Source organism: Triticum urartu, chromosome 1A, assembly GCF_056163025.1.
Source record: "Triticum urartu cultivar PI428250 chromosome 1A, HENAU_Tu73, whole genome shotgun sequence".
Taxonomy (NCBI): domain Eukaryota; kingdom Viridiplantae; phylum Streptophyta; class Magnoliopsida; order Poales; family Poaceae; genus Triticum; species Triticum urartu.
In genome coordinates, this window is record NC_141873.1 from 386390028 (window position 1) to 386403539 (window position 13512).

A 13512-nucleotide genomic window follows, 5' to 3' on the forward strand; every position below is an offset into this window, starting at 1 on the left:
CTACTCGATAGTTTAGTGTGCCATGCTTTACGGGTTAGAGCCGGGACTTCAACGACGTTTTGAACGTCATGGATCATATGAGATGTTCCAGGAGTTGAAGTTAATATTTCAAGAAAATGCCCGGATTGAGAGATATGAAGTCTCCAATAAGTTCTACAGCTGCAAAATGGAGGAGAATAGTTCTATTAGTGAACATATACTCAGAATGTCTGGGTACCACAACCACTTGACTCAACTGGGAGTTAATCTTCCTGATGATAGTGTCATTGACAGAGTTCTTCAATCACTGCCACCAAGCTACAAAAGCTTCATGACGAACTATAATATGCAAGGGATGGATAAGACAATTCCCGAGCTCTTCACAATGCTAAAGGCTGGGGATGTAGAAATCAAGAAGGAGCATCAAGTGTTGATGGTTAACAAGACCACTAGTTTCAAGAAAAAGGGCAAATGGAAGAAGGGGAACTTTAAGAAGAACGACAAGCAAGTTGCGGCTCAAGTGAAGAAGCCCAAGTCTGTACCTAAGCCTGAGACTGAGTGCTTCTACTGCAAAGGGACTGGTCACTAGAAGCGAAACCGCCCCAAGTATTTGGCGGATAAGAAGGATGGCAAAGTGAAAGGTATATTTGATATACATGTTATTGATGTGTACCTTACTAATGCTCGCAGTAACGCTTGGGTATTTGATACTGGTTCTGTTGCTAATATTTGCAACTTGAAATAGGGGCTACGGATTAAGCGAAGATTGGCTAAGGACGAGGTAACGATGCGCATGGGAAATGGTTCCAAAGTCAATGTGATCGTGGTCGGCACGCTACCTCTACATCTACCTTCGGGATTAGTATTAGACCTGAATAATTGTTATTTGGTGCCAACGTTAAGCATGAACATTATATCTGGATCTTGTTTGATGCGAGATGGTTTTTCATTTAAATCAGAGAATAATGGTTGTTCTATTTATATGAGCAATATCTTTTATGGTCATGCACCCTTGATGAGTGGTCTATTTTTATTGAATCTCGATAGTAGTGATACACATATTCATAGTATTGAAGCCAAAAAATATAAGTTTAATAATGATAGTGCAAATTATTTGTGGCACTGCCGTTTAGGTCATATTGATGTAAAGCGCATGAAGAAACTCCATGCTGATGGGCTTTTGGAATCACTTGATTATGAATCACTTGATGCTTGCGAACCATGCCTCATGGGCAAGATGACTAAGACTCCGTTCTCCGGAACAATGGAACGAGCAACAACCTTATTGGAAATAATACATACTGATGTATGCGGTCCGATGAGTGTTGATGCTCGTGGCGGGTATCATTATTTTCTGACCTTCACAGATGAATTGAGCAGATATGGGTATATCTACTTGATGAAAACATAAGTCTGAAACATTTGAGAAGTTCAAAGAAATTCAGAGTGAAGTGGAAAATAATCGTAACAAGAAAATTAAGTTTCTACGATCTGATCGTGGAGATGAATATTTGAGTTATGAGCTTGGTCTTCATTTGAAACAATGCATAATAGTTTCGCAATTCATGCCACCTGGAACACCACAGCGTAATGGTGTGTCCGAACATCGTAACCGCACTTTATTAGATATGGTGCGATCTATGATGTCTGTTATTGATTTACCGCTATCGTTTTCGGGTTATGCTTTAGAGACGGGCGCATTCACGTTAAATAGGGCACCATCAAAATCCTTTGAGACGACACCATATGAACTGTGGTTTGGCAAGAAACCCAAGTTGTCGTTTCTTAAAGTTTGGGGCTGAGATGCTTATGTAAAAAAGCTTCAACCCGATAAGCTCGAACCCAAATCGGAGAAATGTGTCTTCATAGGATACCCAAAGGAGACTATTGGGTACACCTTCTATCACAGATCCGAAGGCAAGATATTTGTTGCTAAGAATGGATCCTTTCTAGAGAAGGAGTTTCTCTCGAAAGAAGTGAGTGGGAGGGAAGTAGAACTTGATGAGGTAACTGTACCTTCTCCCTTATTGGAAAGTAGTTCATCACAGAAATCAGTTCTAGTGATTCCTACACCAATTAGTGAGGAGGCTAATGATGATGATCATGAAACTTCTGATCAACTTACTACCAAACCTCGTAGGTTAACCAGAGTAAGATCCGCACTAGAGCGGTACAACAATCCTGTTCTGGAGGTCATGTTACTTGACAATGACGAACCTACAAACTATGAGGAAGCGATGATGAGCCTAGATTTCGCGAAATGGCTTGAGGCCATAAAATCTGAGATGGGATCCATGTATGAGAACAAAGTGTGGACTTTGGTTAACTTGCTCGATGATCGGCAAGCCATAGAGAATAAATGGATCTTCAAGAAGAAGATCGACATTGACGGTAATGTTACTGTCTACAAAGCTCGACTTGTTGCGAAAGGTTTTTGACAAGTTCAAGGAGTTGACTACGATGAGACCTTCTCACCCATAGCGATGCTTAAGTCCGTCCGAATCATGTTAGCAATTGCCGCATTTTATGATTATGAAATTTGGCAAATGGATGTCAAAACTGCATTCCTTAATGGATATCTTAAAGAAAAGTTGTATATGATGCAACTGGGAGGTTTTGTCGATGCAAAAGGTGCTAACATAGTGTGCAAGCTCCATCGATCCATTTATGGACTGGTGCAAGCATCTCGGAGTTGGAATACACGCTTTGATAGTGTGATCGAAGCATATGGTTTTATACAAACTTTTGGAGAAGCCAGTATTCATAAGAAAGTGAGTGGGAGCTCTGTAGCATTTCTGATATTATATGTGGATGACATATTGTTGATCGGAAATGATATTGAATTTCTGAATAGCATAAAAGGACATTTGAATAAGAATTTTTCAATGAAATACCTCGGTGAAGCTGCTTATATATTGGGCATCAAGATCTATAGAGATAGATCAAGACGCTTAATTGGACTTTCACAAAGCACATACCTTGATAAAGTTTTGAAGAAGTTCAAAATGGATCAAGCAAAGAAAGGGTTCTTGCCTGTGTTACAAGGTGTGAAGTTGAGTCAGACTCAATGCCCGACCACTACAGAAGATAGAGAGAAAATGAAAGCCATTCCCTATGCCTCAGCCATAGGTTCTATCATGTATGCAATGTTGTGTACCAGACCTTATGTGTGCCTTGCTATTAGTTTAGCAGGGAGGTACCAAAGTAATCCAGGAGTGGATCATTGGACAGTGGTAAAAAACATCCTGAAATACCTGAAAATTACTTAGGATATGTTTCTCGTTTATGGAGGTGACAAAGAGCTCGTCGTAAACGGTTACATCAATGCAAGCTTTGACATTGATCCGGATGACTCTAAGTCACAAACCGAATACATATTTTTATTGAATGGTGGAGCTATCAGTTGGTGCAGTTCTAAGCAGAGCGTCGTGGCGGGATCTACGAGCGGCAAATGAAGGAGTCTGGATGAAGGAGTTGTAATACCTAGTGCATCGGGTCCAATGAAAATCTTTTGTGACAATACTGGTACAATTGCCTTGGCAAAGGAATCCAGATTTCACAAGAGAACCAAGCACATCAAGAGACGCTTCAATTCCATTCGCGATCAAGTCAAGGAGGGAGACATAGAGATTTGCAAGATACATACGGATCTGAATGTTGCAAACCCGTTGACTAAGCCTCTCTCACGAGTAAAACATGATCAGCACCAAGACTCCATGGGTGTTAGAATCATTACTGTGTAATCTAGATTATTGACTCTAGTGCAAGTGGGAGACTAAAGGAAATATGCCCTAGAGGCAATAATAAAGTTGTTCTTTATATTTCCTTATATCATGATAAATGTTTATTATTCATGCTAGAATTGTATTAACCGGAAACTTAGTACATGTGTGAATACATAGACAAACAGAGTGTTCCTAGTATGCCTCCACTTGACTAGCTTGTTAATCAAAGATGGTTAAGTTTCCTAGCCATGGACATGTGTTGTCATTTGACGAACGGGTTCACATCATTAGAGAATGATGTGATGGACTAGACCCATCCCTTTGCTTAGCACTATGATCGTTTAGTTTATTGCTATTGCTTCCTTCATGACTTATACATGTTCCTATGACTATGAGATTATGCGACTCCCGAATACCGGAGGAACACTTAGTGTGCTATCAAACGTCACAAGGTAACTGGGTGATTATAAAGATGTTCTACATGTGTCTCCAATGGTGTTTGTTGAGTTGGCATAGATTGAGATTAGGATTTGTCACTACGATTGTTGGAGAGGTATCTATGGGCCCTCTCGGTAATGCACATCACTATAAGCCTTGCAAGCAATGTTACTAATGAGTTAGTTGCGGGATGACGCATTACATAACGAGTAAAGAGACTTGCCGGTGACGAGATTGAACTAGGTATGATGATACCGAGGATCGAATCTCGGGCAAGTAACATACCGATGACAAAGGGAACAACGTATGTTGTTATGCAGTTTGACCGATAAAGATCTTCGTAGAATATGTAGGAGCCAGTCGGGGGGAGGAACCCCAGGCAGGCAACGGAACCCGGATTCTTTTCAAAAACAACAGGGCCAGCAACGCCCCTCAAGCCGGCTCACGCTTGGCTGGGTCACTCGACCCGGCCAAAGCCCCTCGACCCGGCCGAATTCCTCAACCCGGCCCCAACAGCCGGCACAAGGCAGCCGAACCCGGCGCACCAAGACTTCTTCAACAAGCCAGCTCCCCCTTGGTGTGTTCCCCAACCCGGCCACGGGTCAGCTCCCGTCCCATCCCAGCCATATGATGGGACGAGTCTTCATTCAAAGATGAGAAAGGCAACAGTGCCCCTCCCACGCCTCTGGTCAGCCGGGGCGTGGCAACAATGCCCCAACTACCCGCTGACCAGGGTTGGCGTGGCTACAGTGCACCCGTCGTCACTGCTGACGCCAACAAGCGGCGACCTGACAAAGTGCCACTGTAGCGGACTCAACCCGGCCACTCCCTGACGATCGACAAGACGGCAAACAGTGCCCCTACACCCAGTGGGTCCCACGCCTAGAGAACCCGGCGAGCCCTGACACCCGGTGGGTCCCAGCGCTGGCTTCCCGGACGATGGCAACCCGGTCCCACGGCCTTGTAACATTACCATTGTACCCTTGGGGGGTTGACCTATAAAACCCTCCCAAGAGCCCTCATACAACGGGGACGCACTCTAGCACGAAAGCCACCAGACTAGCCACACATACATACCAGGAGAGGGAGCAGCCTAAGCCTTGGCCTGCCTTCCTCCTCCATACAACTATAGGAGCAACTCTGTACTGTTACATATAAACCACACTCGACAGGACTAGGGGTGTTATCTCTCCGGAGAGCCCCGAACCTGGGTATGTCTTGTGTCCTGCACTCTCTCATGCCGACCTCGCCTCTGGAGCCCACCAGTGTCCTCGAGCCTCCTCCTCTCTTCTGCCATCCCTTGTCATCTGTCGTGTGCCCACCATGGGGCAGCTCGAGGTCCTGGCCGGAAGCATGCTCCAGATGGGGCTCCCCTCCGACTCCGACGAGCCCGTCATGCTGGCGGACGATGTCATCGACGCGCTCGCCGCCTCCTTCGCCGTGCTACGCATCTCCGATGCACCCGTGGCCGACGAGTACCCTAGCGAGGTACTTGATTTCTCCGAATCCCCCTCTCCCTCGGCGGCAGCGCTCCCGACAGAGGGATGGACCTCTGCGTGGAGGCCTTCGTCACCGACACTGGCGCCTCTTCCTCGTCCAGCGCGGCGAGGAAGGCCGCCGAAGCCAGGGCCGTAGCGGAGCGGGCCGGCTTGCCCAACCCGCTGCGCGCCACGATGCAGAGCCTTCGCGTTCCCATCGCCACCCACATCGATACCTCCAACATCGCCGAGGCCCGGAATCGGCTCGAGGAGGACCGCCAGCGCCTGCTGGACCTGACCGAGACGCTCGCCGCTACGCAGCATCGCCTGGACTCCGCTTAGCTGGAGCGCCACACCGCCTACGGCTTCACACCCCCTGCGGCCGAGCCAAGCCGGGTCGCCGACGTGCGAGCCCGGGGTGGCGCGATTGGCCGCGCCTTCGGCGCCATCCCGCCCATTTACGAGACGCCCGTGAAGAACATGCGCGCCGCCCAGGCGGCTACGGTCGGCCTGGATCAACTCGCGGGCGAAGAGCTGAAGGATCGCCTCAAGCAGGTGAACGACCTCCTCGACGCGGCCAACGCACAGTAGGACCGCCTCAACCAACTCGCCAAGCCGGCGGGATCTGGCTCCCTCCGCGCCAGCGGACCCGGCGGTCATCAGAACACGGCGTCCTCGCCACCCGGTGAGGCGCACTCCAGCCGCACCCGGACACGGTGCAACCCCGCTCCGACGACTGCCAGCGGCTTGGGCGACGAGACGGCCCTGGAAGACCCATGCCAGCCTGATCCTCCTCTCCAACCCGGCGGACGTCCGACTTCAGTCGACCCGGCCCCCCCGAAGTGCGATCGTCGGCCGGCTAGGCCCGCGCGCCATCAACGACATCGATGCCCGCCACCGCCTCGACCGACTCGCCCTCTCCTAGGAGCTGGAGGAGAGCGGTCCCGTCGGGCTGGCGTGCTTCGGACTACGCATTCAAGACGAGCCCTTTACTAAAGGGTTCACGCTCCCCCGTGACACCCCAAGTACAACGACACCATGAAGCCGTAGGACTGGCTCACCGACTACACCACCGTCATCGGCATCGCCGGCGGCAACCACCGTCTCGCCGTGCGTTACGCTCCGCTCATGCTCCATGGGTCGGCCCGCACGTGGTTGAACAGCCTGCCGGTAGGCAGCATCAACACGTGGGTCGATTTCGAGCAACCCTTCATGCGCAACTTCACCGAGACCTACCGGCGACCCGACCGTTGATACGTCTCCAATGTATCTATAATTTTTGAGTGTTCCATGCTATTATATTATCCATCTAGGATGTTTTATAAGCATTTGTATGCTATTTTATATGATTTTTGGGACTAACCTATTAACCTAGAGCCCAGTGCCAGTTTTTGTTTTTCCCTTGTTTTTGAGTATCGTAGAAAAGGAATAACAAACGGAGTCCAATTGACCTGAAAATTCACGGAGATTGTTTTTGGACTAGAAGAAGCCCACGAAGTATCGGAGATGGACCAGAAGAGTCCCGAGGCCACCACGAGGGTGGAGGGCACGCCCTACCCCCTGGGCGCCCCCCTACCTCGTGGGTGCCTCGTGGACCCCCCTGACTTGTTCCTGACGCCAACACCTCTTATATATCCCCAAACTTCCATAACATAACCTAGATCGGGAGTTCCGCCGCCGCAAGCCTATGTAGCCACCAAAAACAAATCGGGACCCTGTTCCGGCACCCTGCCGGAGGGGGGGAATCATCACCGGTGGCCATCTTCGTCATCCCGGCGCTCTCCATCATGAGGAGGGAGTAGTTCATCCTTGGGGTTGAGGGTATGTACCAGTAGCTATGTGTTTGATCTCTCTCTCTCTCTCTCTCTCGTGTTCTTGATATGGCACGATCTTGATGTGCCGCGAGCTTTGCTATTATAGTTGGATCTTATGATGTTTCTCCCCCTCTATATCCTTGTGATGAATTGAGTTTTCCCTTTGAAGTTATCTTATCGGATTGAGTCTTTAAGGATTTGAGAACACTTGAAGTATGTCTTGCACGTGCTTACCTATGGTGACAATGGGATATTCACGTGACCCACTTGATGTATGTTTTGGTGATCAACTTGCGAGTTCTGTGACCTTGTGAACTTATGCATAGGGGTTGGCACACGTTTTTGTCTTGACTCTCTGGTAGAAACTTTGGGGCACTCTTTGAAGTTCTTTGTGTTGGCTTGAATAGATGAATCTGAGATTGTGTGATGCATGTTGTATAATCAAACCCACGGATACTTGAGGTGACATTGACGTATCTAGGTGACATTAGGGTTTTGGTTGATTTGTGTCTTAAGGTATTATTTTACTACAAACTCTAGGGATGTTTGTGACGCTTATAGGAATAGCCCAACGGATTGATCGGAAAGAATAACTTTGAGGTGGTTTCGTACCCTACAATAATCTCTTCGTTTGTTCTCCGCTATTAGTGACTTTGGAGTGAGTCTTTGTTTCATGTTGAGGGATTTTTATATGATCCAGCTATGTTATTATTGTTGAGAGAACTTGCACTAGTGAAAGTATGAACCCTAGGCCTTGTTTCCTAGCATTGCAATGCCGTTTATGCTCAGTTTTACCACTTCCTACCTTGCTGTTTTTATATTTTCAGATTACAAAAACCTATATCTACCATCCATATTGCACTTGTATCACCATCTCTTCGCCGAACTAGTGCACCTATACAATTTACCATTGTATTGGGTGTGTTGGGGACACAAGAGACTCTTTGTTATTTGGTTGCAGGGTTGTTTGAGAGAGACCATATTCATCCTACGCCTACCACAGATTGATAAACCTTAGGTCATCCACTTGAGGGAAATTTGCTACTGTCCTACAAACCTCTGCACTTGGGGGCCCAACAACGTCTACAAGAAGAAGGTTGTGTAGTAGACATCAAGCTCTTTTCTGGCGCCGTTGCCGGGGAGGTTAGTGCTTGAAGGTATATCTTTAGATCTTGCAATAAATCTTTTAGTTTCTTGTTTTATCACTAGTTTAGTTTATAAAAGAAAACTACAAAAAATGGTATTGAGGTTGCCTCATATGCTTCATCTTTTTAATATCTTTCGTGAGAATGATGGAAAGTAAAATTGTGCCCAAGCACTAGAAGAAGAATGCATTAAAATTTTTGGCACTAAATCTTTGAATGATGAGCATGATTGCAATGTTGTTAATACAAACTCTTTGAATATCCATAGTATTAATGATGATTGCACTAGTCATGATGAAAATGTCTCTTATAAGCATGCCAATTTTTGTGGAGTGCATAGGGTTTGCAAGTACACACCAAATAGGGAAGATAGATTTTGCAAGAGGCATAACTATTTAGAAACTAAATGGTTGCAAGAAAGGCTAGATGGTTGTGCTGAAAATTTAAATTTTCTTAACCATCCTTGTGAACTTTGCAATGAACGTGGTCATTTAAATATCCAATGCAAATTGTTTCATGATCGAATCGTTTCTAACAATTGTGATGGCTTGATTTCCCTTGCACATCATAATGAACTTAGTTTGCTTGTGGGTTATGAAGAAATGAAACGTATAACTAAGGATCTTCTAGAATTTGTCCTTGATAAAGTTCTTGATTTTGATCTAGAGGAAATTTATATGTATTGTGTGGTGAATTGCATTGAAAATCCTTATATTGCCAATTACATAAAGACAAGAAAACAAAGAGAAGATCAAGAGAATACTAATGAAAGGGAAGAGACTTCCCAATATCCTCCTAGTATTTCTTATGATGAATCAGGTAACGAGGAGGAGCCTTCTATTCAACCAATCTCATTAATAAGGAGCTCCAAAAACAGGATTAAACCCACACATAATGTGAAGAAGAAAAAGAAAAGACGGAGAAGCAAAGGTAAGAAGGTATCCCTCCCAAATGATGTTGCTCCTATTACTCATTGTGATGATGATAATTGCTATACTATTGGTGTTATCCATACTATTAATGATGATAGTGATTATGCTTATGATATGAAAAGACCCAAGCTTGGGGATGCTATGTTTGATGAGAATGACATGTTTGAGAATTTATTTGCTGAAATTAATGTTTGTCTCAAGCCTGGGGATGCTATGTTTAATGAAGATGATATTTTTGGTCTCCCAAGTTTTGATGAGCAAATTTATTATGATGATAGCATGCCTCCTATTTATGATGATTATATTGATGAAAGTGGGTTTGGAAGAGTGTCAACTTTAGTAAGTAATGATCCCACTATTTTGAAGGATGTTGAATCTTATTGTGATAATTATAAAAGTGGATTTGGAGAGGTCATGACTTTATTTAGTAATGATTCCACTATCTTGGAAGAGGTTTCAATTGATTATGATGAGAACAAAGTTGCTACTTATGATGATTATTGTGATGATACTTATGTTATAAAAAGTAGTGATGATTATTTTTACAAAACCTGTCATGATTATGATTACCCTTTTTTTGAACATTACTCTTTTAATGTGGAAACAATTTATAGTATTCGAGTTTCTTATGATACTCCCACTATTCTGAATGAGAAGAATTTTGCTTATGTGGAGAGTAATAAAAATTCTATGCTTGTGGCTCATGAAAAGAATGCTTTATGTGATAGTTATATTGTTGAATTAATTCATGATGCTACTGAAAATTATTATGAGGGAGGAATATATGCTTGTAGGAATTGCAATAATATCAAGTTCCCTCTCTATGTGCTTAAAATCTTGAAGTTATGCTTGTTTTGCTTTCCTATGCTAGTTGATTCTTGTTCCCATAAATTGTTTGCTCACAAAATCATATGCATGGGAAGTGGGTTAGACTTAAATGTGTTAGTCATATTCTTCATGATGCTCTCTTTATGTTTCAATTCTTATCTTTTATGTGAGCATCATTGAAATCATCATGCCTAGCTAGGGGCGTTAAACGATAGCGCTTGTTGGGAGGCAACCCAATTTTATTTTTTGTTCTTTGCTTTTTGTTCCTGTTTAGTAATAAATAATTCATATAGCTTCTGTTATGATTGTGTTTTTTATGTTTTAATTAGTGTTTGTGCCAAGTAGAACCTTTAGGATCTTCTTGGGTGATTGTTGTTTGATCTTGCTGATAAAAACAGAAAGTATGCGCTCACGAATATAATTATCATTTTTTTACAAGAGATCGATAAAATACCAATTACAACTGCAGTAGATCAATATACTTTTTATCATGGTCGTCCAAATTTTTCATATTTTTTGGAGTTACAGAAGTATTCGAAATCTCCAGATTACTACACACTGTTCTGTTTTTGACAGATTCTGTTTTCATTGTGTTGTTTGCTTATTTTGATGAATCTATGAGTAGTATCGGAGGGTATGAACCATAGAGAAGTTGGAATACAGTAGATATTACACCAATATGAATTTAGAATGAGTTCACAACAGTACCGAAGTGGTGATTTATTTTCTTATACTGACGGAGCTCATGAGATTTTCTGTTGAAGTTTTGTGTTGTGAAGTTTTCAAGTTTTTGGGTAAAGATTTGATGGATTTTGGAATAAAGAGTGGCAATAGCCTAAGCTTGGGGATGACCAAGGCACCCCAAGGTAAAATTCAAGGACAACCAAGAGCCTAAGCTTGGGGATGCCCCGAAAGGCATCCCCTCTTTCATCTTCGTCTATCGGTAACTTTACTTGAGGCTATATTTTTATTCACCACATGATATGTGTTTTGCTTGGAGCGTCTTGTATGATTTGAGTCTTTGCTTTTTATTTTACCACAATCATCCTTGTTGTACACACCTTTTGGGAGAGACACGCATGAATCGGAATTTATTAGAATACTCTATGTGCTTCACTTATATCTTTTGAGCTATACAATTTTGCTCTAGTGCTTCACTTATATTATTTTGAGAGTATTTTAGAACAGCATGGTAATTTTCTTTGGCTATAAAACTAGTCCTAATATGATGGGCATCCAATATGGGTATAATAAAAACTTTCATATAAAGTGCGTTGAATACTATGAGAAGTTTGATGCTTGATGATTGTTTTGAGACATGAGGATGGTGATATTAGAGTCATGCTAGTAAATTAATTGTGCATTTGAGAAATACTTGTGTTGAGGTTTGCAAGTCCCGTAGCATGCACGTATGGTAACCGTTGTGTAACAAATTTGAAGCATGAGGTATTTCTTTGATTGTCTACCTTATGAGTGGCGGTCGAGGACGAGCGATGGTCTTTTCCTACCAATCTACCCCCTTAGGAGCATGCACGTAGTGCTTGGTTTTTGATGACTTGTAGATTTTTGCAATAAGTATGTGAGTTATTTATGACTAATGTTGAGTCCATGGATTATACGCACTCTCACCCTTCCATCGTTGCTACCCTCTCTAGTACCACGCAACTTTCGCTGGTATCACAAACCCACCATTTACCTTCCTCAAAACAGCCACCATACCTACCTATTATGCATTTCCATAGCCATTCCGAGATATATTGCCATGCAATCTTCCACCATTCCGTTTATTATGACACACTCCATCATTGTCATATTGCCTTGCATGATCATGTAGTTGACATCGTATTTGTGGCAAAGCCACCATTCATAATTTTTTTCATACATGTCACTCTTGATTCATTGCACATCCCGGTACACCGCCGGAGGCACACATATATAGTCATATTTTTGTTCTAAGTATCGAGTTGTAAATAAATAGAAGTGTGATGATCATCATTATTAGAGCATTATCCCATGTGAGGAAACAAAAAAAGAGAAAAAAAGAAAAAAGAGGCCATAAAAAGAGAGAAAAGGCCCAAATAAAAAAAAGAGAAAAAGAGAGAAGTGGCAATGCTACTATCCTTTTTCCACACTTGTGCTTGAAAGTAGCACCATGATCTTCATGAGAGAAAGTCTCTTATTTTGTCACTTTCATATACTAGTGGGAAATTTTCATTATAGAACTTGGCTTGTATATTCCAATGATGGGCTTCCTCAAATGCCCTAGGTCTTCGTGAGCAAGCAAATTGGATGCACACCCACTTAGTTTCTTTTGTTGAGCTTTCATACATTTATAGCTCTAGTGCATCCGTTGCATGGCAATCCCTACTCACTCACATTAATATTTATTGATGGGCATCTCCATAGCCCATTGATACGCCTAGTTGATGTGAGACCATCTTCCTCCTTTTTGTCTTCTCCACAACCACCACTCTATTCCACCAATAGTGCTATGTCCATGGCTCACGCTCACGTATTGCGTGAAAGTTGAAAAAGTTTGAGAATACTAAAGTATGAAACAATTGCTTGGCTTGTCATCGGGGTTGTGCATGATTTGAATACTTTGTGTGACGAAGATGGAGCATAGCCAAACTATATGATTTTGTAGGGATGAACTTTCTTTGGCCATGTTATTTTGAGAAGACATGATTACTTTGTTAGTATGCTTGAAGTATTATTATTTTTATGTCAATATTAAACTTTTGTCTTGAATCTTTCGGAACTGAACATTCATGCCACAATAAAGAAAATTACATTGATAATTATATTAGGTAGCATTCCACATCAAAAAATTTGTTTTTATCATTTACCTACTCGAGGACGAGCAGGAATTAAGCTTGGGGATGCTTGATACATCTCCAATGTATCTATAATTTTTGATTGTTCCATGCTATTATATTATCCATCTAGGATGTTTTATATGCATTTATATGCTATTTTATATGATTTTTGGGACTAACCTATTAACCTAGTGCCCAGTGCCAGTTTTTGTTTTTTTCCTTGTTTTTGAGTATCATAGAAAAGGAATACAAAAAGGAGTCCAATTGACCTGAAAATTCACGGAGATTGTTTTGGACCAGAAGAAGCCCACGGAGTATCGGAGATGGACCAGAAGAGTCCCAAGGCCACCACGA